Here is a 27957-nt window from a genome sequence, read left to right on the forward strand (position 1 = left end):
GCGGCGCCAGGAGCCCCCAGAGGCCGGGCGGGCAGCGCGGAGCCGAGCCCATAGCGGCGGGAGGAGGAAAAACCGCAGCAGCCTCCGGGCTGCACCTGTGCGCTCTGAGCGAGCCAAGGCGGCGGCTCCGGCTTTAGGTGAGGCGGGGCGGGGCTACTGCGAAAGGGGCGGGGCCACGGAGAAAGGGGGCGGGTCCTCTGCGAAAGGGGCGGGGCCACGGAGAAAGGGGGCGGGTCCTCTGTGAAAGGGGCGGGGCCACGGAGAAAGGGGCGGGGCTCGTGTCCCGCTGGGGAGGCAGGTGCTTGTGGGAGCCGAGTTCCAGCGCAGCTGGCTCAGCCCGGTGCTCAGGGGAGGCTGTTCCGCCCTCTCCCCGTTGCCCCGCTCACAGGCGTGTCTGTCTGTTCAGTCTTCCTTCCTTTGGGGCTTGGCCCCGGCGCCCCTCGGCCGGGGAGACACGTACTTTGCGATGGGCTGGTTTCCCCGTGGGAGGAATCAGCCCCCACCCCAGCCACAGTGCCCTTTGTTTAAATAACCAAGTGTTCACTGTGGAGTTGACTAGAGGGTGCCCAGTGCGCCGTACGATTGCAGCCCTACCTCCAGACTAGTGATAGAGATGCAGCCCTCTTAGTCAGGTCTAGCTGAAACAAAAGACAGGACTATGCAGCACTTTAAACCATCTTGTTAGTCTTTAAAGTGCTCCATAGTTCTGTCTTCTGTGTCAGCTACCTCGAGACTATGGCTGACCAGGAAAAGGAAGGAGGTAGCTGATTTTTCAAATATATCTGTATGAACAAATTGCTTCCTCCTTTGTATTGAGTGCTCAGGTTACATCAATAATGAGCTAGTGGAAGAATGAGAACCGCAGGGCGGGGAGGCAGGTAAACACTGACAGATTTTCTCACACATCATTTGTCCCAAGCATTTGAGACAAGAGTGTGTGGGTCAGCCTGAGGCAGAGGCTTCAGGCACTTAAAGCAAAGTTTAAGGACCTGAGGTGCAGGCGTAGCTTGGTTTGTGGAAAACAAAAGTGGAGGGAAACCTCACTAACACTAAGAACTAATTATACAACTAAATATACAATCAATGATCTAGAAGAAATTTTAAAATATATGCAAGAAACCACTAAGGGAAGCACTTGTAGAAGCAAAGATCAAGCGCTACAGCAACTGCAACATATATGCCAGCAGGGGTATACATGCACCTGCACGGACACACCGCTCTGGAGGGCTCCCCTGCTGGCCCAATGGGAAAAACCTTCCAAAAATCGTGCATTCACATGTAAATAGAATGAACATGAGCAATCATTTGAAGAAATATGGCATATTCATTAACAGGAAAAATATCCGTTTCCCTTTGTGTTTGCATGCATGTTAGAAAGAAGGCAGGTCTAGCTGATGTCAGAGGTCTGATCTCAGCTCTGAACAAAAGGACTTCTTCCACCCTGTGGGAGTTAAGCTAAATTTTTGACTCATGTTAGGAAATACCCCCTCCCCTAATAAAAATACTTCTCTGCAAGAGATAAGGAGACAATTTCCTTCTTTTCTATAAGCTGTTACCAGATTTGCCCAATACTCTGGGGTATGCTCATTTATTAGGGTTACTCTTATGGGACTGGGAAAGGTTATCAATTCTATCAGTGTGCTGCTTGTGCTTACTTGTGCTCTCAGGGGGAGCTGAATTCTCCCTGCTGTCAATTCCCCCTCTCACTATAGCTCTCCTGCAGGAACTAGGTTCCTCAGGATCGGGTTCTTCCCACCTTAGCAACACACACAGACACTCACACCCATTAACAGAGCAAGTCTGAGAGGATTGGGTAATCAGCACTCACAAGCTGACCCCTCATATGTCCCTGGACTCAGGAGGCTGGGTTTAACAGCAATGCTACACTGCACCCTCATGTACCTTTGGACTCAGTGGGCTGGATTAAACAGCACTTTAAGATGCCATTCTCATATGCCTCCAGGTTCGGCACCCCCTAATCCCCACTTTTACACCACAGTCATTCACTGGTAAACCACACGATGAGCAAACCCCACAGGATTTTGGGCAATACAGGGATTTTTAGCTTGGGTACAAGAAGCATTGTCGCAGAGCGAACAGGGAAGCCAAAACAACACCCCTTAAGGAAGAGTGAGTGAAAGAGAAAGAGAGAGAAGCAATCAGCTTAACAATGCAAGTTATTTTATCTATCTATCTATCTATCTAGGGAGCCAAACACACATAACAGTTACAATATTAAATCTAAATTGGAACTGATTACAAATGTTAGGGCTACCTAACCATATAACAGTTTACATGGGGCAGAGTCAGGAGGGTAGGCTTAGAGAGTATGTCTACACTGCCACCCTAGTTTGAACTGGGATTCAAGTAATCAGGGGCGGATATACAGCAGGGCGAACGGGGCAGCCGCCCCGGGCCCCACGCTTCAGAAAGACCCGTGCATGCGCCGTGACAAAGGGGGGGGGGAGGCGTGGAATTATGCTGCCCGGGGCCCCGCAAAACGGTCATCTGCCCCTGCAAGTAATGCTACAGTTCTTGTGTCAGAGAGTTTTCAGGACCCCCAGTGAGAGTTTTTTAAAAGGTCATTAGTTAGGAGTTAACATTTTGGGCCTCTCAATCTCGAGGATGTGTCTTGTTGTGGGAAACTTAGGGTTCAGCCCTGCAAGGCACTGGGCACCTTATAGGAGCATAGGACAGTGAGCATCCTGCAGGATTGTGCTCTCATTGACTGCAGCCAGGCCCTAGATGCCCATCAAAGACACAACATTGCAAATGAGAACCATGTCCCCATTGATTAGCAGCTCCCTGTATTACTGGATGCCTGTGTGTGGGGGTAGAGGGTGAGGAAAGAAATTCAAAAACTCACACTGCCACAGATGACAGTACAGACCATAGAGTGAAGCATTGTCCATCTTAATGCAGATCATGTAAACCACGGTTTGTGGTGCTCTTCACTCCAGTGCAGACTATTGAAAGCAAATCTGACCTGCCCTGGCTTGTGCAACAGCATGGTGAAAACTCAGGCTATTTGGAAAGTCTCTGCAGCAAATAGCCATGCCCAGCAGGCCATGCCCAGAGTTTGTTGTGAGAGCTTTGAACTAGGGCATCATCAACTGTGCTCTGGTAACCAGTCCCCCCCTCCTCTTTTTTTAAATGTTTTGCACTTGTTCTTTCCCTACATAAAAGCCTCAGATCAAGTGTTAGTTTAGTCATTGCTTGCACAACACTTCTTAATCCCTATTTTCTACAGAATGTGAGTAGGTCAACCATTTACTTGTTTATTTCTCTTCAGAGTACAGTCAAGTCCTTAGCTCATTTATTTTGCTCCCTTAGCAAAGGAAGCTAGAGGACTATGGTGAGGAGATATGAAGCCCTGTCACACCCCACCCCTTGGTCTCACTTAGTTGGGTTGTGAGAACCTCCTCCAACAGACTAGGTCATTGTGGGTTAATGCCCAGCCAGGCTATAAGGGCAGAGCTGGAAGCAAGGGTTGCTGAGTTTCTGTCAGGCTGAGAGACTTGCAAAGGGAACCGGTGTTGCTTTCTAGCCAAGGCTGCTACAGGAAAGCTACTTAAGGCTGACAGCAACCACAGTCTCTGGAATGATACCTAACACAATTTGTCCCATTTATACTTACAGTTAACCAATCTAACACTGATTCAGTTGCACCTCCTGCTCACACCTATCCTGAGCCATGGATACACCAGGCTTCAAAAAGGGAAGAGACACAAAAAATGAGTAATGTTAGTTCGAACCAAGGGGTTTGATTCAAACTAACGCGTCCTGGAGCGCACGTTCACTTTTGAATCAGCTGTTGAGCAGAATAACGCACGGGCGAGATCATGCTAATGAAGCACAGGATATTTAAATCCCCGCTTCATTAGCAATTTCGGTCACCTACATTTGCATCCCTAGCTCGAACTAGGGAGCAAGTGCGGACATACCCAAAATGGTTGTGCTGACCAAAACCAGAGAGGGAGCTCAAAAGAAGTAGGTAAGCTACCCTATTTGATGTATGCATCTGGTTTGGTTGGTTTCAGTTAGTGGAGTTTTGCTATCTTGAAATAGCGTGTCCACACTGAGTGGATGCTGAATTGCATTTAAGGCCGGCTGGAACCAGGTCCGGCAGGGCATCAGGTCAGGAGATTCTTTGTGTGGCTGCTGCCTGAGGCTATCTGAGGCCTGTGCTTAAAGGGGCCTCCCCAGACAGCTGGTTCTCAGGTTTCTCTGCTTGCTTGCCTACCTTGATGAGGGACAGCAAAGCATTTTGTCTTTGAATGCTCTGGTTGCCCTCACTCGGGACATCAAAGCACTCTGCAACATGGAGCCAGAGCTGCCCCCAGGCACTCTGGTGCTTCTCGTGGACGCATTGCTGCGAGCCCGACTGCACTTTCTGCAGGCTGCCATCCGGGAGGTCCATCAGGGGGCTGTCAGTATCCAGGAGGCCACTGGGGGCTTGTGCCTCATTCCTCCCTCATGTCCTTCCACTTACCCCTCTTTCTGATGTCAAATAAAATACTGTATTTTCATGAATGAAAGCTTTCTTTATTTAACAAAACTGGGTGGGGGGAATGAAACTCTGGTGAGACTGGGGAAAGGAGGTGGGAGAAGGGAGAAGAGAGGGTGGGAAAGGGGAGGGGGAAACCTGGGAGGACGGAGCTAGAAGGGGGAAGCAAGGGGAAGAGGAAGTTTAGGGCTCATGATTGCGGATCTCGCCGGACCAAATTGATTTTCCTGCAAACCTGCTCCTGGGTTCACATGTGGTCTTTGGTGGCCAGGCTGGCAACTATCCTGCCATAGACGGCCACGTTCCTCTGTCTAGAGCGGAGATCATGGATGCTGGGATCATCCACCCCCAATAAGGTCCATGATCTACACCCTGGACCAGGAAGGTGCCCGCCTTCTCTGGGCCCTGTCAGGCTCCTGGGAGCTGGCAGACTGCTCCTGGATAGTGGTGGAGTGCTGGCTGCCAGTGGCTCATGGTTTGGGGCCACTGGGTCAGGGGCAGTGACTGCTGGCTCTGGGCTGGCAGGCTTGGAGCTTGCACAGGCACTGTGGCCAGAGTCAATCCCTTTTAAGGGCTCCGGGGGAAAGGAGTGTTCTTGGTTGAGGCTGGAGTGGCCAGCAGGGCACCCTGGGAAGGCTGGCGGCCCCCTATTTCGATATAAGTGTCTACTCAGCACTTATTTCGAAATAGCTATTTCGAATTTGGCATTATTCCTCATGGAATGAGGTTTACGAAATTCGAAATAAGCACTCCACTATTTCAAATTAATTTTGAAATAGCGGTTTGGCTGTGTAGACGCTACTAAAGTTATTTCAAAATAGCGGCTGTTCAAAATAAAGCCCAAGTTCCCTTTTCAATGGAAAAAAAACAAAGTGTTAATAGCTATGTAGCTGTATGAAGGAATTTAATCAAAGACACAAATGACCGGACATTTGCAGCAAGATCCACAGGAATTTAAACAGGACTCCCCTTGGCAGCTGTGGGAAAACATGTCCCAGACTACTGAGCTTGGCACCGTAAGGGCTCTCTTTACTAAGCAAACAATAGTGTTTGAAGTCAATAGCACAATCAGAATTTTACAGATAACAGGCATTTTACAGTAGCTAAGTACTGAGATAGAGCGGTCTCTGGGCAGTAAATGAAGCCTACTCATTGGCTTAGCCTGGCTTGTGGAGAACAATTCTTGTGTATACTTCTCAGTCCTCTTACAGCCTGTCTCTTCTGTGCCTGTCCTCGGCCACTTAAAGAGGAAAGACATGGCTGATGAAAGAAGGTTGCTTAAAGAAAGTTCCTAAGGTAACTATCTTCATTTTGACCCACCCTCATTCTGTAGAAAACAAGGGCTAAGAAGTGTTGTGCAAGCAATGGCTAAACTAACACTTGATCTCAGGCTTTTGTGTGGGGAAAAGAACAAATGCAAAACATTTTTAAAAGTGTGGGGGAGCGGGGAAGAGGAGGGAAGGGAGGGAGATTGGTTACCAGAGCAAACTTTCCTTCAAAGATTAACTCCATGTAGCTGAAGGCAACAGCTTGTGTTTCAGATTTAATAAATTGCATTTTTATTGTCTGTTGGCATTTATATCAAGGCCCAAGGGTGTGAGTTTTATCATAACAGTCTCTTCTTCCAACTGGATCCACAATAATTACGCAAATTACACATGTAGGAATTTTGCCCTAAATCCCCAACCCAAAACAGCCACCCCTAAGGAGCAAAGCGACACCTATTAACTGCACACTGAAACAGTACATAAGTTTAGAGCAGGAACAGAAGACACCAAGTTTAATGCTTTTAGTCTTGTACAAAAGGGCCGTAAGATTTGCAATGGCCACTAACAGCCTCTACTAACAAAGGTGGTCTTGGTATTACACCACCTGAATCAACACAACCCAGCATTATGCCACATCCAGATGGAATAGTGTCACCTATTGAAGTATGGGCATCATGTCTTGCAGCAATTTTCCCAGCTCAATTGTCCAAGTAATAACCCTGATCCAGCATTGTGTAGTTGGTGAGATCAGACAAATTCACAGATTGATTCTCTTCAGCATCCGTGAGAATACAAGCAAATAACTGTGACTAATATCAGTAACTTTTGCAGTGTTTCCATGTAGTAATTATTGGAGCATGTATTTTTTTTCCAAAAATCAACAAGTTGTAAGGTTATGTGTGAGTGCTATTCAAAAAGCTTCAGATAACAAGTAACATTAGGTGCTAATTAATTTATAGGTAAAATGCACTTTGCTGACTTACTGAATTTACCCAGCTGGCTACATCTTTTATACATGCAAATGAGATGTGCTTTATTAAAATTAAATGTATTTCTCTTTATTTCCCCAAATCCTAACTTGTATAAGACAGAACACAAACAAGAATTATAACAGTTTGGCTAGTTATGGCAACAGATCAATGTTGCTAAAACAAGTAGGGAGATGTTCAGTGAAAATTCTCCAAAAGAAGCTACCAGTGATACTATAGAGCAGACATGTCAAACTCGAAGCCTACTGAAGGCTGCACAAACAAAAACGGATAGCTTTCAGGGCCACCAAAGAAAATGGACTTTATAAGAAAGTCGTAATTATTTATTATTATAGATTATGTGTTAGGTATATTTTATAACATTTTTTCAGGTCTTGTTTTAATATAATACAATAATTTGATGTGTAAAATTGTTAGTTGCGCATATAAAATAAATTTATATTTACATTAAAAAGTAACTACTTTTTAATTTGATATGATACATAATTTGTTTTGTTGAAATAAAAACAAGTACAGACAGTGGTTAATCAAATAGAACACATTTCTGTGAAAATTTCAGATACTTTGTAAGTTTGAGATTTTGTATAAACTTATAATCATGCGTGCAATTGCAAAAAAATTGACATACTGATATAAAATTAATATACATTTTGTGATTTTATTTGGGAATAAATAAAAAACAAAATATTAACAAAATAACCCCCACCTTTCCCCCAGAGCCAGGCACTCCCAACCCAATGCCTCCTCCCTTCCCCAGAGCCAGCCCCCTCCCCAACCCAATGCCTCCCTCCTCCCCCAGAGTCAGGCCCCTGCAATCTAATACCTCCTCCCTTCCCCCAGAGCCAGGCACCCCCAACCTAATGCCTCCCCTCTCCCCCACAGACAGGCACTCCCAGCTCCCCCAACCTAATACCTGGGTACTGGAGTTGCCGTTGCCGCCACCACACATTTCTTCCTCAGGTGTGCTGGGGCGGCGTGCGCAGAGTGGCCAGCCGTGAATACGTGCTGGGCACCGTGCACAGAGTGGCCTGGCCGGCTGTGAGCACCTGCTGGCTGTCGTGTGCAGAGCGCCCTGGCTGTGAGCAGTTGCTGCGGCGCAGAGCAGCCTGGCTGGCTGTGATCTGCACTCAGCCACATGCTCCGAGCTGCCAGCACATTATTCCTTTATAAAAATGTACTGGCGGGCTGCAAAAAAATTAGATCAGGCCGCATGCGGCCCGTCAACCGCCAGTTTGACATGCCTGATGTAGAGGCATCTGAGGAAATTCCACACTGATTTCCAAGCTCAGGGAGATCCTGTATACATCAGATACTACGTCCATTTAATACATATGAATCACACTGTAGCAACACCTTGGGCATGTTAATCTGTTGGCCGAAACCACAAACTACAGACTAAACTGTTTCAATTGCACAGTTAATACTGATATTAACAACTCAGAGGCAATGGATTACAGCATTTACCTCACATTTACATTCCTTTACATTTCAGGCCCCCCACAGACAGGGACTGCTGCTGCCCCACACTGCTGCCCTCTGTATCAGAGTGGCACGCAGCAGATCGTCTGTGCGGGGAGGTGGTTTTTACAGGAGTTTCCCTCGCAGACCAGCTCCCACTTTCCACCCTGCACTGCTACCTCTGATAGAGAGGCAGCACCACAGGGTAGCAGGGGGGCTCCCCGGAAGTGGGGTTGGGAGCACACTGGCTGCCGGACCCACCCCCCAGGGACTATCAAATAGTCATGCAGCCACTAAAATTTGATGCAGTTACATGACGATTCAATTATATGCTAACATCCCTAAACTGCAGACATCGGTCTGGAGTGCTAGGACCATGTTTGTCAACAAGAAAGCTGGCCAGGGACCTTTGTTCATGAGACAAGCTGTGGTTTTGTTGGGCAGTTCAATGGAGGTCTACTGGATCCTCAAGCTACACCGAGCTGGGATACAGGAAACACAGCTGTACACACGCACACAGCCAACAAGTGACAACAATAGGCAGCTTGCTCTACCATAAGTGGGTAAAGCCCACTTGGAACATTTTGCCCAGTGTCAGCGTTAAGAATCACAGCAGCCAATAGCATGTCCTTCCTGGTAACTTCTTCAGAAAGATGCCTTCCCCTTCATTGCTTGGCTGTGTTCTCCTGAGATGGCAGGCCACCTCCTCCAGCACCCCTCTGTCATACAGGCCACTTGTTGGGGCCTTTGAAAGAGAAAAGCCAAGGAAGAGTAGGGCCAGTACCCAGATGGTGACAAATAAATGCCCATGAAGGGGCACATGCGGAGAGGTGACCAGCAGCTGCATTTTCCATAGATGGCAATTGGAACTGATGAGTTACTAAGTACCACACTTCAATCCAGCGCCCATTAACATCAGTGGCAAAACTGCTGTTTGCTGCCAAACATTCAGATTTTTACAGTGGTGAGCTTAGGAAGGTGTCTACCCCAGCTGGCATAGCTCAGCATATGTTGATGCAATTCACAGATTCCTCGACACCATGTGAAATATTGTCTTTCCAAAAAGTCAGAACAAAATTTCCTTATTACTCTCCCAGTGAGGACATGGAAAACCCAAAGACCTCCAAACCAGGCACAGACAGGCAATCGCAAACCTGCTACTACTACCCACCAGAACATTTAGCTGGTGTGCATTATCACGGCACTCAATCACTTCAACAGCTTTGATAGCTCTGCTTTTAGCTTCCCCCTTCCCAGGTGGAGCTCTGTTTCATTCCTTTGTTCATAATGCTATTCCTAAGGGCCCCTAAGTCAGGGGACTAAAGTCAGAGTACCTTACTCACTGGTCCCATAAAGAACGGTTACTTACCTCGTAACTGAAACAAAATGCAGGACTATGTAGCACTTTAAAGACTAACAAGATGGTTTATTAGATGATGAGCTTTCGTGGGCCCACGAAAGCTCATCATCTAATAGACCATCTTGTTAGTCTTTAAAGTGCTACATAGACCTGTATTTTGTTTCAGCTACACCAGACTAACACGACTACATCTCTATCACTATTTTACCTCGTAACTGTGATTCTTCAAGATGTGTTGCTCATGTCCATTCCAATTAAGCATGTGCGTGCAGCATGTACATGCCGTTGGAAGTTTTTCCCTCAGCAGTACACTTAGGGCCAGTGGGGAGTCCCCTGGAGTGGCGTCGGAATATCGGCCCATATATACCCTTGCTGGACCCCTCACCCACTCAGTTCCTTCTTACCTGAATACTCTGGAGAGAGGCTGGTGGGCAGGGATTTGGAATGGACATGTACAACACATCTCAACGAATCACAGTTACAAGGTAAATAACCGTTCTTTCTTCGTGGAGTGATTGCTCAGGTGCATTCCAATTAGATGACTCCAAAGCAGAACCTATGGAGGAGGGCTGGATGTTGAAGCTACAGAGGAGTGGAGAACCTCCCTGCCCAGGGCAGTTTCTTCCCTGGCTTGATGTGTTAGTGCATAGTGATTGGCGAAGGTAAGGACAGAGGACCATGTCGCAGCTCTTCAGATGTCCAGGATGGGAACCTGCGCCATGAAAGCGGTGGAGGCTGCCACAGCTCCATGGAGTGCACTCTAAGGGGTGGAGCCGGTACCCCCACTAGGGCATAGCACTCCTTGATACAAGCAGTTATCCAGGAGGAGATCCACTGGGAGGACATGGGTTGACCCCTCGCCCATTTGGCGATGGCCACAAAGAGTTGCGGTGACTTCCTAAATGGTTTTGTCCTAAGTAAAATAATGGCCTGCACTCATCTGGAGTGTGTAAAGCCTGTTCTTTCCCAGACGCGTGCGGCTTGAGGTAGAAGACTACCAGGAAAATATTCTGGGAGGTGTGGAAAGAAGACACCATCTTGGGCAGAAAAGCTGTGGGGGGGGGGGGGGGCGACCTTGCCTCTCTCTTTGGTTCACAGCTTGTATCATGAGAGAGCCCGGTGAAGGGTGGGAAAAAAGATGCTCTTTACCCTCTTGGGGGACAAAGTATCTCTTTTCAGCCCACTTATCTGTAGGGGGGATGGACGCAGGAGTCTGCCCCAAGGCTTTGGAGATCTTGGTCACCGTTTTGTTAATTGGGAGGGCCACTCTAGAGGGGGTGTCCACATGGAGGATGTCCACTGTGGGATTGGAGTAATCAGACACCCTATCTGTCTGGACTCCCAAACTTTGGGCCAGACGGTGGAGGAGGTCGTGGTGGACCCTGGCATCCATAGAGGTCATGGATGGTCCAGGGTCTCCCAGAGTCTCGTCAGGGGATAAGGACAATGATACCTTTCGGATTTCTCTGACAGATATCCCTGAAAGTGCCGGATCCTGTGGTGTGCCAGCAGATGGGGGGGGGGGGGTTGGCTCACCAGAGCCACACTCCCCAATGGACCTGGTGACTGCTGGCAGGGGGGCAACGACTGGTCAGAGGTTGGCGATCTGACCAGTGGGGTTTCCGAAGGAGGGGCCTGAGGACCGGATGAGACCAAAGCCGACCTGGAAGGGGGGTTTCCCTGAGCTTGGTGATATGCCCAAGGAGTCCAGAATGGCCACTGGGCCAGAGGTTGAGGAGGCCACGATTACTGGAGCACTGGTACCGGGGCTGGTTGTGTCCATTGCTGCTGGTACGGACAAGGTGGACTATGGTGCCGCGAACAGGAGCAGTGCCATGAGCGAGAGCAGTGTTGTGACTGGGACCAGGAGCCCCAAGAAGATAGCTGGATTCCACCTCGGAGTCAGAAATGTACTCCGAGGCAGACTAGGGAGGAGCCGACACAGACACCTGCAGAACAGCTGCGTGCCTGGCCATAGATTCCGGCTTCCCATGAGGCCGAGGCGGAGGTGGTGGTATGGTGGTACGGATGTCTGGTGCAGAGGTAGGTACCGGAACGGTGTGAGCCAGTGTCGGAGCATGGTACCGCAGTGTAGCTGGTGCCACATCCTGATGAGGCACCATGGGTAGGGGGTGCGTCGCTGGTCGGTGTGGTGTCGGTGGAGCTGGGAGGCAGGGGCATGGAACCGGACCTCCGGTGCTGTGGGCTTGGATTATTTTGCCTGCTGGTGGGGTGTCTGGAGGGTGCTGGAGTGGGGGGCGGTGAGGGGGAAGAGTCTATAAGCACCCTTGCTGCTTCTAAGGCCTCCAGTGTGAAGGGCTCAGGGAAGACCTCCAATGGGCTCGGGTCCATATGCTGGGAGGAAGATCCGCCCGACCTGGAAGGTCTGGGCTCCGGACTTGCCGGCGCTGCATGCCCCACTGGAGGGTGCATGGTGGGCGCATCTAGTAGGCGACCATCCCCTATTAGGCCTCCTCTTCTTCTGCAGTGCCAGAGACTGAGACCGGTGTCGAGGTCTCTGTGGTGCCAGTGAGGCACGGTAGAGGGGGGAGTCCCGCACTGACGCCTGTGTGCTCTGATGCTGGTATCGGCTGGAGAGCTGCCTCCATTAGACGCGACTCTCTCTTGTGTTTCATGTGGGGCTTAAACACCTTGCAGATTCTGCAGGCTTCTGTGAGCTGCATCTCCTCCAAGCACTTTAAACACGAGGAATGAGGGTTGCCCCGGGTCACAGTCTTGTGGCACTTTTTGCAGGACTCAAAGCCTTGAGAGCCGGGCATGCCGTGGCGCGCTGTGGTGGGGAACAGCAAAAAAACAACAAAAGTGTCTTTAACTTAACTGCAGGTACTTAAGCTAACTGAAGAAACAAAGAACAATGCTGAAAACAGCTATCGCTAGACGAGCTGAGGGTTATTCCAATGACCGTCACAGCGGTAAGAAGGAACTGAGTGAGGGAGTGGGCCAGCAGGAATATATATGAGCCGATTTACCAGCGCCACAACAGGGGGCTCCCCACTAGCCCTAAGGGTACTGCTGAGGGAAAAACTTCCGACGACGCATGTACGCACGCACGCACGCACACACCTAATTGGAATGCACATGAGCAATCACTCGAAGAAGAACAATCATTTCGTGTTTTCAGCAGTGCAAAGGGTGGCTCTTTATGACATTTCCGTGGAATGAGCAATGTGCGTAGCCTTGTACTTTATGAAAGAAAGTAGTCTAGGTTAGCACAAGTGATTCATAGGGAGTTTCTCAATCTCTGCCTTTGTATTTCACAATACTTAAGGCAACAGGCACCCCTCAAGAAATATCAGGAAATGAGTTTTCCTGATATTTTTTCCCCCACATACTAATCTGTAATTTCCTTGGACTATGACAAGCCACAATGCCTGAAATAAAGCATTCTTCTATGGAAAGAGAGGCTTTGAAGTTCAGAGCCTGCTGTTTTCTTTTTAATTCTCCGAGCAATGAACCCTCACTCAACCAGGAACCTGTCCCTACCTACAGGCACTCAACGGACCAGTTATTCATGTTAAAAGCATCAGGTTTTTTGTGAGGTGCATCTGGTTTAGAAAGTGATGCTGTGTTTTTAAATTGAGTCTCTCTGAACACATGCAACAGGAAGTATGAACTCATTCGTTATCAGAACTGAGACATATGGAAATATCAACACATCTCTAACTACTTTTTTTTTTTACTTTAACTTTACTAGAGCAAGGACTAGCATGAGCTTCATAATAAAAATACAGTGTAAATGTTAAAATAGCAACATGAATTGCAATAAATTTTGTGTTGCTTTACAGGAAATTTCTATTGGGAAAACACAAACAAAACCCACATCTGGAAGTCCCAGCTGTAACCAGAGACTGAAACTCCTAACTCAAAGGTAGCCCTTAGGGGACAGGGTTTAGGACACAGGGGCAGCGTATTCCAACTGAGATATGCCTATCCCTCTATTTCACCACATATACTTAACTTTACACGCACAGAAAAATTAGTCCATGGAGCTGCTTGAGGAGTGAAATATCACTCACATGAGGAAGGGAGACTGGAGTGACCGCAGAATAGTTTGGTAGTTAGTGCATAAACGGATGGCTACAGAGTGGCCTCTAGTGGTAGATGTGCACAGAGAGAAAAATCACATTTCCATGTACAGTAGCACAGGAGACCAGCAGGGATGAGAAGTAAGATACTGTGGGGGTCAAATTAAACTCAATCTGCAGGTAGAGAGATGGCTATGTCGGCATGCGTGAGTTTTGCAATGTGATGCTGCATGGTACAAGTGGGACCCAAGCAGCCAGGCATATGACTTGGGTGCGCTGAATCAATGTGACTTCCAGGATGAGCTCCTAAGCATCCCTGCTGTGCATTTAAATTGCTTCCTGCTCCATGGCACCATCATCTCTCCCCACAGCAAGTCAAGCCCTGCCCCACTGTGCTAGGTAGTCCTCACAGGTTCAAGGAGATAGAAACTTCCCCTACCTGCGGAGGCTGAGTCTACATGTTATTTCTCTGCTGCTCTTTTCACAGCGGCTGCGCCTGGATTTATGCAGCTAGGTTCATTTAGGGAGGAGACTGCAGCACTTTTCCATTTCTAGCCTGAGAACAATCACAAGTAACATTGTTTTCAGAGCAACCCTATGCCAACCCTCCCTGATCAAAACCTCCACCACAGTAACCATGTCCAACAAGGCATTTGCCAGCCCTCTTTCCTATTGATCCTATTTGCCAAGTTCATCCCTGCTGTAACCCCAGAAATGTACCTAATTGGTGAGGCAACTTGAGCCATCAACAGTGGTAAAATGTGCTAGAAACTGACACGCCCCCTGCATTCCCCAGGGCAAGCTTCCCTTCGACTACCTTGCCAGCTCAATTCAACCCTGAGCATCTCACGCTACAATGTATTTGTTGGCCTCTAAGGTGCCACGGGACTGCTCTGAGTTTTTAAAATTACAGACTAACAAATATACCCCTCTGAGACTTCACTGAATTAAGTTAATCCTTATTGAATTAGGGTTAACACCCTGAGGTCCATTGTGTTAAAATACAATTGTTTGGCATTGTATCTACCTTTTCTAGAAGGAGGGGGATGCTAATCTGTTATCAGTCTTTGAAGCCAGCCCCTTGCAAAGGTGCATAGACCATTCAAATTGGAGTCTCTAGGGACAGACAAAGAAAGGATTTTTGGATAGCGCTTTTTTTTTTTTAAATAGCCTCAGGTATTTCTTCCTGATCCAGCAAAAGGACAGGATGCCTTGTATATGGAGGGCCCCCATCCTTTGCAAAGGGTTGGAAGGATCAGGTATTTATTCTGAGCTCAAGCTATGATCAATAACTAATGAGAAGCAAACCCCCTCTGCTTAGACATGAAGGACTGTGCCTGCCAGATGTGTTGGCACATCCAAAAAGCATTCAAGAGATCTAACTGAGGTAAAGGCAAATTGTGATTCACTGCCAAAGAGCCTCAGATTTTAAGTGAGTTCTGTCCAATCCTGACTACCAAGATGCCTAGAAATCATTATCATGTTGTGTACTGAGTGAACAGCAGGGATGACACAAATACAATAGCAAAGAGGTGCCATGTGGCCTGTTGAATTAGCGTGTTACACAGTGCAAGGTGCACTATCTGAAGCGGACTTTTCTTATAAGCCGTGGTTCTGTAGAAGTCACACCCTGACTAATTGCAGCGTGATTTCATTCCTCTCCCCTGCCAAACATACATCCTTGGGTTTTATTGCCTGTCATAATCAGGAGTCCTGACCAGGGGGTTAACTATGTCTCCTGTACCTAGCCAGGTATTCAGTGGTCAGCCAATAACAATGTTGGTAGGAATTTCAAACTGGAAAAGGGGAGTTTTTCTCTGTTTCTTTGTTTGAGATTTAGAGCAGTTTCTACCAAGACTGAGGGAGATGGGAGTCACTTCTCTCTCCAAGAACGGACTTCTTGCAATGTGTAAGTAGGGTAAAGTTTAGAAAGTCCATCAGGATTTGTTATTTTCTGTGTTTGGGGTTTGGAAAAAAGGTCTGAGTTGTTAATTGTAGTTTTTCTCTTTTGTAACTAAAGCTGTTAGCCAGGGGGTCCAGATCAATTGGTAGCTCTTTTCATCTAGCCACTTTACTATGCTTGCAACTTTAGTTTTCTTTTGATAATAAAAGTTGGTTTCTTCTTCCTAATTAACAGGAATTGGTTGATTGTTGTATCCTCTGACTGCAAGCCTCTTTTGAAAAAGAGCGTCTAGACTACAACCAGTACTTTGGAAAAAAGCAAGCCCCTTTTTCAAAAGAGATCACCCAGGCAGTCTGGATGCTCTCTTTCAAAAAAGCAGAGTTTGCATTACATAGCACCTTTTTTCAAAAGAGCCCTTTTGGAAAAAGGTGTTCTTCCTGGTAAAACAAAGTTTTCCGCGGTCGAAAAAACTGCCGCGTTTTTTCAATTTACTTTCAAAAGAACACGGCAGCAGTCTAGAAGCAGGAGAAGTTTTTTAGAAAAAAGGCCACTTTTTTGGAAAAAACAAACAAGCCCTGTAGTATAGACACACCCTCAGTGCCTAGTTATAAGTGCAGAGTCCATTGTTGTCTGTGAATCCCCTCTGGTTCTCTCAACTGCAAGTAAAACAGAGGTTGGGGCAGGGGAGAGTTTTACCTTAGGGAGGAGGTTTCCCAAGTGATCTCTTATCTGGTTTTCGTAGAACTACTTGGATGGTGGCAGCTGATTTCCCAAAAACTGGGTACTAGGATTGGGGGGGGAAAGGAGTTTTTTGTATCAGAGGCTGGAGAAGCAAGGTTTTGGAGTGCTCCTGGGGGCCCCTACTTCTGCATTTGTCATGCCAGAGTGGGGAACAGCCTTGACACTGCCATTTGGATTAAAAAAAAAAAAGAACAAACTCTCTCCTCTGTAACACCAGCTAGACTGCGCCATTTCCAGATGTGAACTCTTCTTAAAGCCATTAAATTAATTTACCTTGGCAACTTGGAACCTCCTCGTCCCAACCACTTGCACCTTCCTCAAGCATACATTGGGCCAAAGTTGATCCCAAGTTTTTCCCTAAAGGAAGAACAGGTTCAAGTTTGTTAATCAAGTGAGCAAAGAACTGGTTAACTGCCCAGAAAGAAAGAACAAGGCTTCTGTCAGCCACTAGGTGGAGACAGTTGACTGACTAGAAGCGGAGCCTGGCAAACTATGGCAGGACGATAACGGCATAGGTGGTGGTGAGTAAACACTGATTCATTTCCCCAAAATCTCAGTCTCTCATGGATGAAACAGGCTCTTAACTCAGAAGAACCAGGGTGTATAAAAGGCTGGCAGAGGAAGGCTTTGGAAGTAGAAGCTGACTCCCATATAATAACTTTGCAACCTCTTGAGGGGTCATGAGCAGGGGCGACATGTAAGGGGGCAAGGAAGAAGGTGACACCCCTTGTAAACACCACGAGTGGGAGAAACAGGAGCCAGAGCCTCCGGGCAGCCGGGGGAGGGACTGGTGAGGGCCTGGCATCCACAGCAGGGATTGCGGCTGCAACAGGCACAAGCAGCAATGGGGCCTAGAGAAGGGAAGTGGAGCAATGCAACCCTAGCCTGCTCCCCCAGCTGCCACCTGCATTGTTCACCCTCCCCCGCCCTGGCTCCACACCCACCAGTGGGAAGCAAAGTGACATGGCCGGCATTTGGGGGAGCAACCCCTGCTGCCTATGCCATCCTTTCCTCTAATCCCCCTAACAATGCTCCTTGGGCGGTCTGGGGAGCAGGAAGAGGCAGGGCGGGGGAGGGAGAGGCATGAAGAAGGGGAAGGGATCGGTGAGGCCTGGGGCAGGCAGACATTGACCCAGCCATCGCCTGGACTAGGAGTGTTGCGGTTGGGAGTCACGCAAGGGTCTGGTCATGTGGCTAGTGGCCCCCCACATTCCTCCTTACCGCTGGTCATGACCCCCAGTTTGAGAAACCCCGGGCTACATCCCCAAAATCATTCTCCGGTCTTTAATCGGGGATCAGTCATTGACTGTGGGGGAGGGGGCGGTTACAGAAGGACTAAGTAAAAAGCAAAGACTGGAAGCTCTTGGCACAGAATATACATGCTCTCATGGAGAATGTGATATTTTAGGTCAGCTACATAGGTTGAGGTGGACAATAATTTTAGATGGGGGCATTTTACTAATTTTTGAAGTGTCTCTGAGCCACCCCAAAAGGGGCGGGGCTAGGACTCTTGTGCTCCCCCACCCACAGACTGTGATTGGGCTAGAGGGGTGGGGGAGCACTTTGCCCCGCCCTCTCCCTACTTAAAGAACATTGCCCCCCCTACCTCCAGGTCAATCAGATCCTGGGGGTTGGAGGAGCAGGGGAAGTCTCTCGCTTCCTGCCCCCACCCTGCAAGGGGCACTTGGTACTTTCACTCTAAGCGCCATGCACCCCTGGCAGGGTGGGAAGAGACTTTGCACGCTCCCCCTTCTCCGGGCCCTGGTTGGCCTCAGGACTGGGGAGTGGCAGGGCATCTATAGACTGGATCCAGCCTGCAGAGGCCCCTTTGTCCACCCCTGACATAGGTATTAGCTGCTTGTTTTTGAGGCATCATCTCTGTGCTGCCAGAGACATGAGCCTTTGTAGCACTTTGAAGTGCTGTGTGCTCCTCGCGGGTGGACAGGGGAGGCCAGAGGAAACTTCACACGCTCCTCCTCCCCCAGGCCAATCAGGACTTGGGGGCAGTAGAGCGCGTGACGTTTTCTCCTGCCCTGTGAGCAGCGCATGGTGCTTCAAAGCGCTGCATGCTTCAAAGGGCTGAAGGAAGCTTTGTGTGCTCCTCTGCCCCCAGGCCTTAATTGGCATGGGAGCAATAGGGCTTCCGCAGGCCAGATCAACCTCTGCTGGCATCTAGTACTCCTGCTCCTGTTGGACTCCCGCTGGAGGATGTGGCCAAGCTCAACTTGAGCTATACTAACTCCAGCTACGTATTCTATGTAGCTAGAGTTGCCTACCTTAAGCCTAACTGCTGAGTCTAGTGTAGAACTAGCCTTAGACCTGGAGACCTGGGCTTTGCAGGAGTGGCACTTGCATATTTCTAAAGCCATCAGCTGAGAGGGAGATACTAGGACCATCATGGCCTTAGGTTATTCACCATTGGGGCAGTTGGCAAGGCTCTTCTTCCCTAAGTAGAAGTAGTTTGGGGTCTGTGTTCAGAGTTCCAGCCTTCCTAAGCTTTGTTTTTGTCAATTTAAAGGAAAGAAACACCTGGAAGAAGAAAAGGACTAAACTGAGTCCACTTTTGACACATTCCGGAACTCCCTCTCCCCCGCCCCAAATAAAAATATCGCTACATAAGAGGAAAGAAGAGAACTTCCTTCTGCGCTGTAAGCAGCTATCATTTAGATGAGGGAAGATCTCAGCATCACTTTAAACAGTTAATGAGACAGTTTCTCTTAACACATGGGAAAAAAACCAGGATGCTCGAGTCTTTATTCACTTTTATTTAAGAGAAAAACTTATACTAAGGAAAACATTGTAAATACCACAAATATCTTCAATGATAGTTTCTTCATTCATGGAAAGATTTGTTCTATTGCTAAATACAACTCAATGCAACTTGCAATCATAAAAATATGTCAATATTTAAAATCTTTATCGTTTATCTTAGAAGATTTAAAGTGCTTGATTATAAACATCCTCTCTCGGCAGCAAATAATAGGATTTCCTGAATATTAAAAAAATATATTTTAAGCTCTACAAAGATAGGTTTTTCACAACAAACATATAAAACTAATGTAGGCACTAAAGCATTAAAGAACTTAACTGGAATATACTTTTAATCTTACCGCTTACTTCTTATAAAAAAGTGAGAGTGGATTGCAAGGAAACTAATATAATTTGTTATTCGCACTGAGGGTACGCTTACACTGCACTACCTTGCATCTACACAAGCCACCCATTATTTTAAAATATTTTTCGAAATAATGGGGGTGCTCTTTTGCCATCGTGGTAAATATCATTGCCCGAGAGATAAGGGATGGCTCGTAATAGCATGTAATTTTGAAATATGGCACCGTGCAGACACACCAAATTAAAAAATAAACTATTTGAAAACAGATTCAAAGTAAGATATGCAATTTGCATAGCACAAATTACGTATCTTATTTCGAGTTTAGGGTCCAGTGTAAATACACCCTGAGAGAATTTTTAGTGAGTATTCAGAGCATCTTTGTAATGGCATGTAAATTCATATTATCCTTAATTTTCTCAAAGGTGAAACACACCAGAAGAATCTACAACATTCCACAAAGTGTCTGGCATTTTGAAATCCTGTTTAAAGAATAATATGCATTCCATCATCTGCAGTTAAAGCCAAAACTCACAACCAAACCATGCCGTGCTCTAATGATGACTATGTTCATTAAGGAGAAAGATTTAGTGTTATGGAGAGGCTGAATAAGGGACAAGCTGTACATTCAGAACAGCAAATTATTTTGACGCTCCTAACTGTCTTCGGAAGCCAATTTTCAAAGGCAAGAGCAATGTTCTGCCTCTTTTCTTTCTGCTTTCCTCAAATGCAGTGGATTCCTACTAAAATGCTAGCTCCGCAGAGGAAAAAGGTTATAGTCAAAGTAACACCAGTTGCCTGGGAGGGTCTAGTTTCCCCACAGGAATTTCAGTACCAACGTTTGCAATATATTTCCTAACATTTCCATTACTTTCTTCCAGTGTCGGTTAATTTGTAAAAGATAGACATCATCCAACACGTGTCATTTATCCTGCAAAAGGAAGATAAACAGTAAAAAATCAAAATAGTTCTATACTTCAGTCTTCCACACATCTTTCTTTAGACATCAAAGTACTTGTTTAGACTACTAAACTTTTCAGTATAGTAACAAATACTAGTTTTCATTATTGTAACTGCATAGAATAGAAACATTTTAAACTTATTTTAGGTTAAAGTAGAGATTGTGGAATTTTTCCTTAGTGCCAAAATGTTAGGCCTGGTCTACACTGAGAGGTTAGGTAGAGCTTAGCCACATTAGGTCAATTTTGAGTCCACATCACCAAGCCCGTTCTATTGAGCCCATGCTAAGGGACACTAAAGTTACTTTAAATGCTCAAAACCACATTCAGCCACCATTCTGCATGTGCTCAGCCTGTGGTTGAATTGCTGCTTACTGTGGTCCAGGCTGCCTGTGCACAGCTTTATGAGTCACAGGAACAAGGGTCGGTTGGAATTTATAAAGGTGTGAGAGTCACACACCTTTTCCGACCATTGCACGTTGATGTCCGTGAAATGGCCCTTGGGACGCATCTGCACCTGCAGCACCATTGAGAAGTACTCCTTGTGGTTCATACCTATTGGGCAAGGTGGCAGGGGTCCAAGATGGGAATGTGCATTCCATCTAGTGCCCCACCAGCTAGGGAACTCCATTGCAGCAATGCCTTCCTCTATGTCCTCCATGTTTCCCAGAGTCACTATCCTCCATAGCAGAAGGATATTGATTGCCTTGGCTACTTGTATCATGACAGTCCCCACTGTTGATTTCCCCAATCCGAATGGACTCCCAGCTGATTAGTAGTTGTCTGGCCTTGCAAACTTCCACAACAGGGCTATTGCCACTCACTTCTCAACTTTCAGAGTGGGTCTCATTCTGGTATTTATGCACTCAGGGCAGGGAAAGCCATTCACAAAGTTCCACAAAAGTGGCCTTGTGCATATGGAAGTTCTTCAGCCACTGCCAATCATCCCACACCTGCATCACAATGTGGTCCCACCAGTGTGTGCTTGTCTCATGGCACCACTGTGTCTAGAGGATCAAATACATTTGCCATTCCTTCAACTCTAATGCTTTGCACAAGAGTATGTTAATAGTCTCCTGAGATTTGTCCTCAATCCAGTGGACCCTGAATATGCTGTGGATATACTACAACATTAGGTGCATCATGGTTATGATCATTATCATAATGCTTTGATGCTCAACGGAATTCACGATGAGTTCCATGCTTATGCTACTATAGTGTCAGCATGATAACCAAGGGAAAAAAGGACAAGAAAAGACTGTTTGCCATTGCTTTCAAGCAGGGAGGGGGGAAAGAGGAAAGGAGTGCATTATGGGATGCTGACAATATGTACCCACAACCACATATTGCACAGTTTTGGTGTGCACTGGGAATATAACCCAGAATGCAAAGGGGTGCAGACACTGTGGGATAGTTGCCCACAGTGCATCGCTCTCAAAGTAAACAGTAGTCACTCCACTGGGGATGCCTTACTTCAGACTGAATTGAATTCTTTTGCTCAGTGGGGATATGGACATTCAACTTTACAATATTGTTTGCTAAAAATTTGACTTTAATAACTTTGGTTTCTCTCAGTGTACACGTGGCCTCTGAAAAAAGCAGGTTAGAATATGCATTATGGATATTGGAGGGCAAGGGCTGATTTGTCAGCAGAGGTAGTAATTGCAGGAATGAACGACAGAAAAAGTGACTGATGACAAGTGTTTAATTACATAAGCTAAATAATGGAGAAATACTTAAAAAACAACAAATAGTCTGGCAGCACCTTAAAGACTAACAAAACATGTAGATGGTATCATGAGCTTTTGTGGATACAACCCACTTCTTCAACTGGGTTTTACCCTTGAAAGCTCATGATATCATCTACGTTTTGTTAGTCTTTAAGATGCTGCCAGACTATTAGTTGTTTTTTAAGTTTTTCCAGTTACAGACTAACTTGGCTACCCCTCTGAAGCGAATGGAAAAATAGACTATCCATGAATCTGCTCTTCTCCCCACAATAAAACAAAGCTGAGCTGAAACACTCCTCTAGAATTTCTGCTCTGCACCAGGAGTGGACACCTGTGTAGATTTACATACATGGCAGTTTTATAGCTAAATGTTAGTTTAAGTGTCTAGTCACATTGAACATACTTCTTTAACAATGGACCATGAGAATGCTCTGTAAAACACTGTATGGCCCTTATGAAATCCACATGCAAGGGCATGCTAAGCCAATAGAAATCAGGTTTTGGGGTGTTTCTGCAGGCCCCCACTAATGCATTCATCGTGCCAGTGTGGGGAACAGCCTTGACAGAGCAGCAGGATCATTTTGAGAACCCAGGATTTTAAAAGGACACGGGTTTTTCCTTTCACTAGTTGCAAGCTTTGCAGGGTTTTTTCCTCGTTTCTTTTGGTGTTCAGTTGCTGCCTTGGGGAAAAGCACACAGAAGGTTAAGCTAAAGCCAGACACTCCAACCCAACCAGTTTTTTTTTCTAGCTTTCAGGATAACTGGATAGCTAGGCTAGTTAAGGCATGATGTCCAGTTCTAGGAAGGAGTCAGGAGCATGTCCCCTATGAGTCCAGGGGGGCAGTAAACTTGAGAGGACTGGAGCAAGGTATAGCAGCCCTCCTTCCCCCTCATCACTGCCTTCTATGGTGGAAACTGTCTGTAATGTTCAATGTGCATGATTTGGTGCCAAAATTTAGTTACAAAAGAGAGGAAAAACCATTTCTAACAGCACAGGCATCAGATCCAAATTCCCAAACCAGAAAAACAATAAAACCTGATGGATTTATCTAGACTTTACTTACACATTATGAATAGGCTTTTTCTTGGAGAGAGACATGTCTTCTGTTTCCCTCAGTATCTAGAGAGCAAATCTGGCTCAGAGACAAAGGAGGAAAAAGTTAAAAATTCCTTTGTCTCAGTTTGAAATCCCTACCTGCATTTATATTGGCTAACCGCTACCTAACTAGGTACAGAGGACATAGTTAGCCCCTTAGTCCCTGGCTGCTGGCCATCCCTCATGGCCATGACACCCCTCCTTTTCCATTTTATCAGAAACAAACAATCTGATTTCAGGCACATCCTATTGTCCAAGCACAACTAAACCCTGACTTTTTTTTAAGTTAGGAGGAGAGGAAGCTGCCTACCAAATTTGTTGGTCCTTACTCTTCTCATGTAGGAGTAGTTTTTGAACAAACAGACTCACAGATGGATGGACACAAAGACAGACAGACGCCCAAACATTTTCAGATATATGGTAGATAACTTTCTCTCAGGCTGGGCAGAGGTAGAATGATCTCCTTCAAAAACTAAGAAGCATCACAAGTCTTGTTACCTTCCACTCCAAGTGAAACAAACACATATTTGGACTTGCTATATTTAAACAAATATACAACAAATTGTATGTGAATAAGCCACCACACACAATTCCTGCTCCCCAGAGAAAACCTACCTAAACAAGACACTCCACGACATGACAGGTGTTAGTCACAATGCTTAATGCGTTAACCTAGCGGAAGGTGATCAGATAGGACATTGATAAGCATGGCATAAGAACCTATATAATAAAAGAGGTAATGAGTTGAAAGAAACATTTATATTAGACAAATACCTGCTTCTCACATACTATGTTTAACAAAGTACACAAAGTGGTCAGGTTTGTTGTTGCAAAAAAAAAAAAGTGTTTTAGTAGATAATCAAATAATATGACATGAAACATTTTTGCATACAGCGTAATTATAGCTGTGTCAGTCCCAGGATATTAGAGAGGCAAGGTGAGTGAGAATATCTTTTAATGGATAATATCTTTTATTGGAGAGAATATACATTTTATTTTATATCTTTTGTTGGCAAGAGACACACTCTTTCAAGTCACACAGACCTTACCCACCTTCACTCTATAATGAAAAATCTGAGTTCAAAACACAGGAAAAAAAAGAATAAGTAATCTGTAGAAGTCATTTCTCAATTTGAATTTAATATTGTAAAATTCTATCTTACACTCTATGGTGACATTTAGTCAGAATATTACTATCCTACATGCATACTTTTGGGTACATTACCTTTCAAGATCAAATCAGCATTTTCTTTGTCTGTTCTTCTGACATTTGACACACTGAAGAATCCAGACTTACATTGTAAGACCTAAACAGAAAAGAGAGAACATTTGCTGAATAAAAAATGTTCACATAATTAAGACTAAAACAAATTTAATGTAAAGTAGTTGATTAAATAGATGGAACCTTTTTTTTATAAAACTAGGAACCATTTAAAGAAATAATTGGAGTCTTGATATTAGAAAAGTATTTTGAGAAGATATATTTACCAGCTCAATTTTCTACCAAGTGTAAGGGGACTGTTAGCCCCTTACTAAAACTCTGTGGGAGTTTTTGGTTTGCCAGCTCCCAGTGTCAAAAGGGGAGGGGTCCATGAGAAATCAGGGCCCTGAGACTGACAGACCCCAGAGACAATGGAAAGCAGCCAACACTCCAGCTCGGCCTGATTGACAGATTGGACAGGCCAGTGAGGAAAGCAAGAGGCCAGGCCCCATCCTCCCTGTGAGCTGGGATTGTTCTGGGTCTCTGAGCAAGGCAAGAGCTGAGACAGCTAAGAGAAGTGCAAGCTCTGTGGAGAAGAAGTCCTGCAGCAACAGAGCCAGGCACAGATAGCCCAAGGAGTGCAAGCTGTGCTGAGGGGCAGTTTTGCAGCAACAGAGCCAGGCACACACAGTCCAAGGAGCATAGACCCTGTGTTGAGCAGCAGGCTGGCAGTGCTCAGACAGCCAAAAGGGACAGAGAAGCAAACCAAGGAGCTAGAGACTGGCAAGGCAGCACAGCCTGCAGCTGGGTGTGGTGACCAGCTGGGACCAGCAAAGTGTGGGGAGAGGCTCTGGGCAGGGAGATATCACCAGCCAAGAGGCCCAGCAGGCCAGATTGGGAGAGGGGTCTGGCCACTTAGAGCTTGAGGCTGTGTGGTCACTCCTTGAGCAAGCATGTCCAGCCTGCAGCCCCCGTGCAGCACATCCAGGGCCTCTCAGGGGCCTATAAGGAAGAGACTGTGGACTGTCCTTACACTCTGCAGTCTGCTGTTTTGATGTCCCTGTGCTACAGAGCAGGACTGTGTGTTCTCATTTAACCATTCTCATTTTTTCTTATTCCTTTCTCTTTAATCAGTTGATGTTTAATAAAATTCTATTTGCTTAGAACCTTATGAAATGATTACTGGGCCAAGAAAGCATGCAGTGTGAAGAGAGCACCTCGGAGTGGGGACACCCTAACTCCTGCCCCTAGTGACTACAAGGTCGGGGATTAAGTCCCAGGAAACCTGGGCCCAGCCTTGTTGGGGTTTCGAGGACTCTGCTACTCAGGAGAGTGGAGGGGGAGCCCTCAGGATCAGGGAAGCTGTGGGGTAAAGAAAGTGGGAGCGGAGACTCAGATCCTTTCGCTGGTCCATTTCACCGGGGTGGTATAGAAGCCAGGAAAGTTCCCCACAATAGCGGGACCATTCCCCCGCTTACACAAGCAAAGTGTTAAAAGCATTACTGTTTAGAATTTTACTGCTAACAAGGACAAAATACTTAAAAGATTGTTTTCTTCTGTAAAATGCTCCTCAAAATAAAACAAAACACATTGGCAAAAATCTTATGTCCCCTATACTTTCAAGAACACAAATATTCTCACAGGAATTAAGTTTTAACAATACCAAAAAACAACATTCAACAGTAAGCATTTAATTTTAGATGTATGTGTGTATCTTTTATCATTGTCCTTCAGCAAGAGGGTAAGTGCTGTAGAAGTAAATGTCACAAAACAAGCAATATTTTTGCCACGGGAGTGAAGTCTCAGATTATTCTTCTCACATAGAATCACTTCTGTATAGTTTATCATCCAGACTCAACAGCTCAATAAAAGCAAGACCAGAATACTATTTCATTTTCTTTTGTGTTTGATGTGAATGTATTTTGCTACCTGTATTTTGCCAGTAACGCACAAACAAGACTGCAATAGCCACATAGAGGCTGGTTCTCCAATATTTTTCAGGGTTAAATTCTAGCACCTTCTATCTTTCATATGACAACGTAACACTTTTGAACCAACATTAGACTGCTTCTCCTACAATAAAATCCAATTTCTGCTAGATGAGTATCTTTGCTTATGAACCTCCAAGACTGGATATTTTATTCAAATGACTTTGCAAACTGGGCTTCTGAATATAAAGCCGATCTTAAAGAAGCTACCTGCTTGATGATCAGGATAAAATGGAACCGAATTCCATTACCATCAACTTCACTTCAGTGGGTAAAGTTCAATACTCCACACTATTAAATAAGCCTCCTTAAAAACATTAACTATCATCAAACATTTAATGAGAAATGAGAAGCAAAGCTGAAAATTCTGTAAATCTGAACAGATTTCTAAAGAATGTCATTCCACATGTTGATGAGAGGACCATACCAATTATTACTTGTAGGTGGCTGCAATTTATTATTAGCTTAGTAAGGGATTGGAAATCAATTTTTGTTTAAAGTTGAACAGTGATTGTTAATGGCTTTACTTGTATGCATTCCAGGAAGCAGTCATGCTACAAATTTCATTCACCATATAATTAATATACTTGGGAGGAGCTTTTTTCATTCAGTTGTAAGTCATGTTTTTGTGGGAAGGCAAAGATGCAAATCTTTTCACAACAGCTCACAAGTGATGCTGTCACCTGAAGGAGTAGCCAGATTAATTAGTAAAAATCAGAGTTTATATAATCGAAGGTAACTGAAGCAAAATTAATCTTTGTTTAAAAATAAAGAATAGATTTATACGTGATCTTTAGTCTATTTTAAATCAAAGGCATCTCAGTATCAGTGAATACCAGGGCAACATTATTCAAGTGAATGTTCTACAAAGCAAAGCATCTATTTAAAAAAGCCTTTACACAATATTATCTGGCAGTGATACAAAGCCAGTACTGTAGTGTGAGAACACAACTTCACAGGTAATTCTACACAAATCCCACTTTGTGTTTTTTATTTGCCATATTTAGGTTTGGCAGGTTTGAAGACTGAGAGGCTCTGTATGAGAAACATTCTTGAAGATGCGCACTACAGACACTCTACATGCAGAAATCCTGCTGAAAGAAATGGGTGCATGGTACAGCGTTGTATTCCACCATGCTGCAACTTACAGAGCAGAGAGTAAAGGGCTAAATTAAGCAACAATTTTACGGCAGTGTTTTGGACCAAGCCAGAACAAAGAATTTCTGCATCTATCCCACAGATATTTGTATTTTCATGGTATCTCGAGCATCTAGGCACACATCCATGGCTCTGTCATGTTTTAGTGACATGCAGTCTTATTTATATCATCTTATCCTTGTATATTTAAGACTTACACATTGGGGAAACACAATGGTCATACAGTGGACTAACTAATCCAACAGTTTTCAAACTATGGTCCATGGAGCATTTTGCAAGCAGTCCATGGAGAGCTAATGATGCTGACTCTCATTCTAGTTTCAAACAGTTAAATCATACTGAAAGACATCTCTGGATCCTGAGAGAGAGTAGGATCCCGGAGCATGGTCTCTAGTCAGAAAACAAATGTTTATCCAGAAATTTTCAGACCTCCAGCCCCTG

General features: G+C 45.6%; 1 protein-coding gene and 2 long non-coding RNA genes across 3 annotated transcripts in view; 1 reads left to right on the forward strand and 2 right to left on the reverse strand.

The window, feature by feature from the left end:
* On the forward strand, positions 1-27502 carry LOC142820901 (uncharacterized). Its single transcript, XR_012897890.1, has 3 exons — positions 1-137; positions 13389-13471; positions 27366-27502. It is a non-coding gene; the product is annotated as an uncharacterized LOC142820901 (long non-coding RNA).
* Positions 1-27957, reverse strand: part of CR1 (complement C3b/C4b receptor 1 (Knops blood group)) — a 297719-nt gene that overhangs the window by 146462 nt on the left and 123300 nt on the right. The window lies entirely within an intron of this gene.
* On the reverse strand, positions 9739-24216 carry LOC112543740 (uncharacterized). Its single transcript, XR_012897889.1, has 5 exons — positions 23785-24216; positions 23138-23206; positions 16546-20315; positions 14068-14184; positions 9739-12373 (listed from the first exon to the last, which is right to left on the reverse strand). It is a non-coding gene; the product is annotated as an uncharacterized LOC112543740 (long non-coding RNA).

Source organism: Pelodiscus sinensis, chromosome 27 (genome assembly GCF_049634645.1).
Source record: "Pelodiscus sinensis isolate JC-2024 chromosome 27, ASM4963464v1, whole genome shotgun sequence".
Lineage (NCBI taxonomy): Eukaryota > Metazoa > Chordata > Testudines > Trionychidae > Pelodiscus > Pelodiscus sinensis.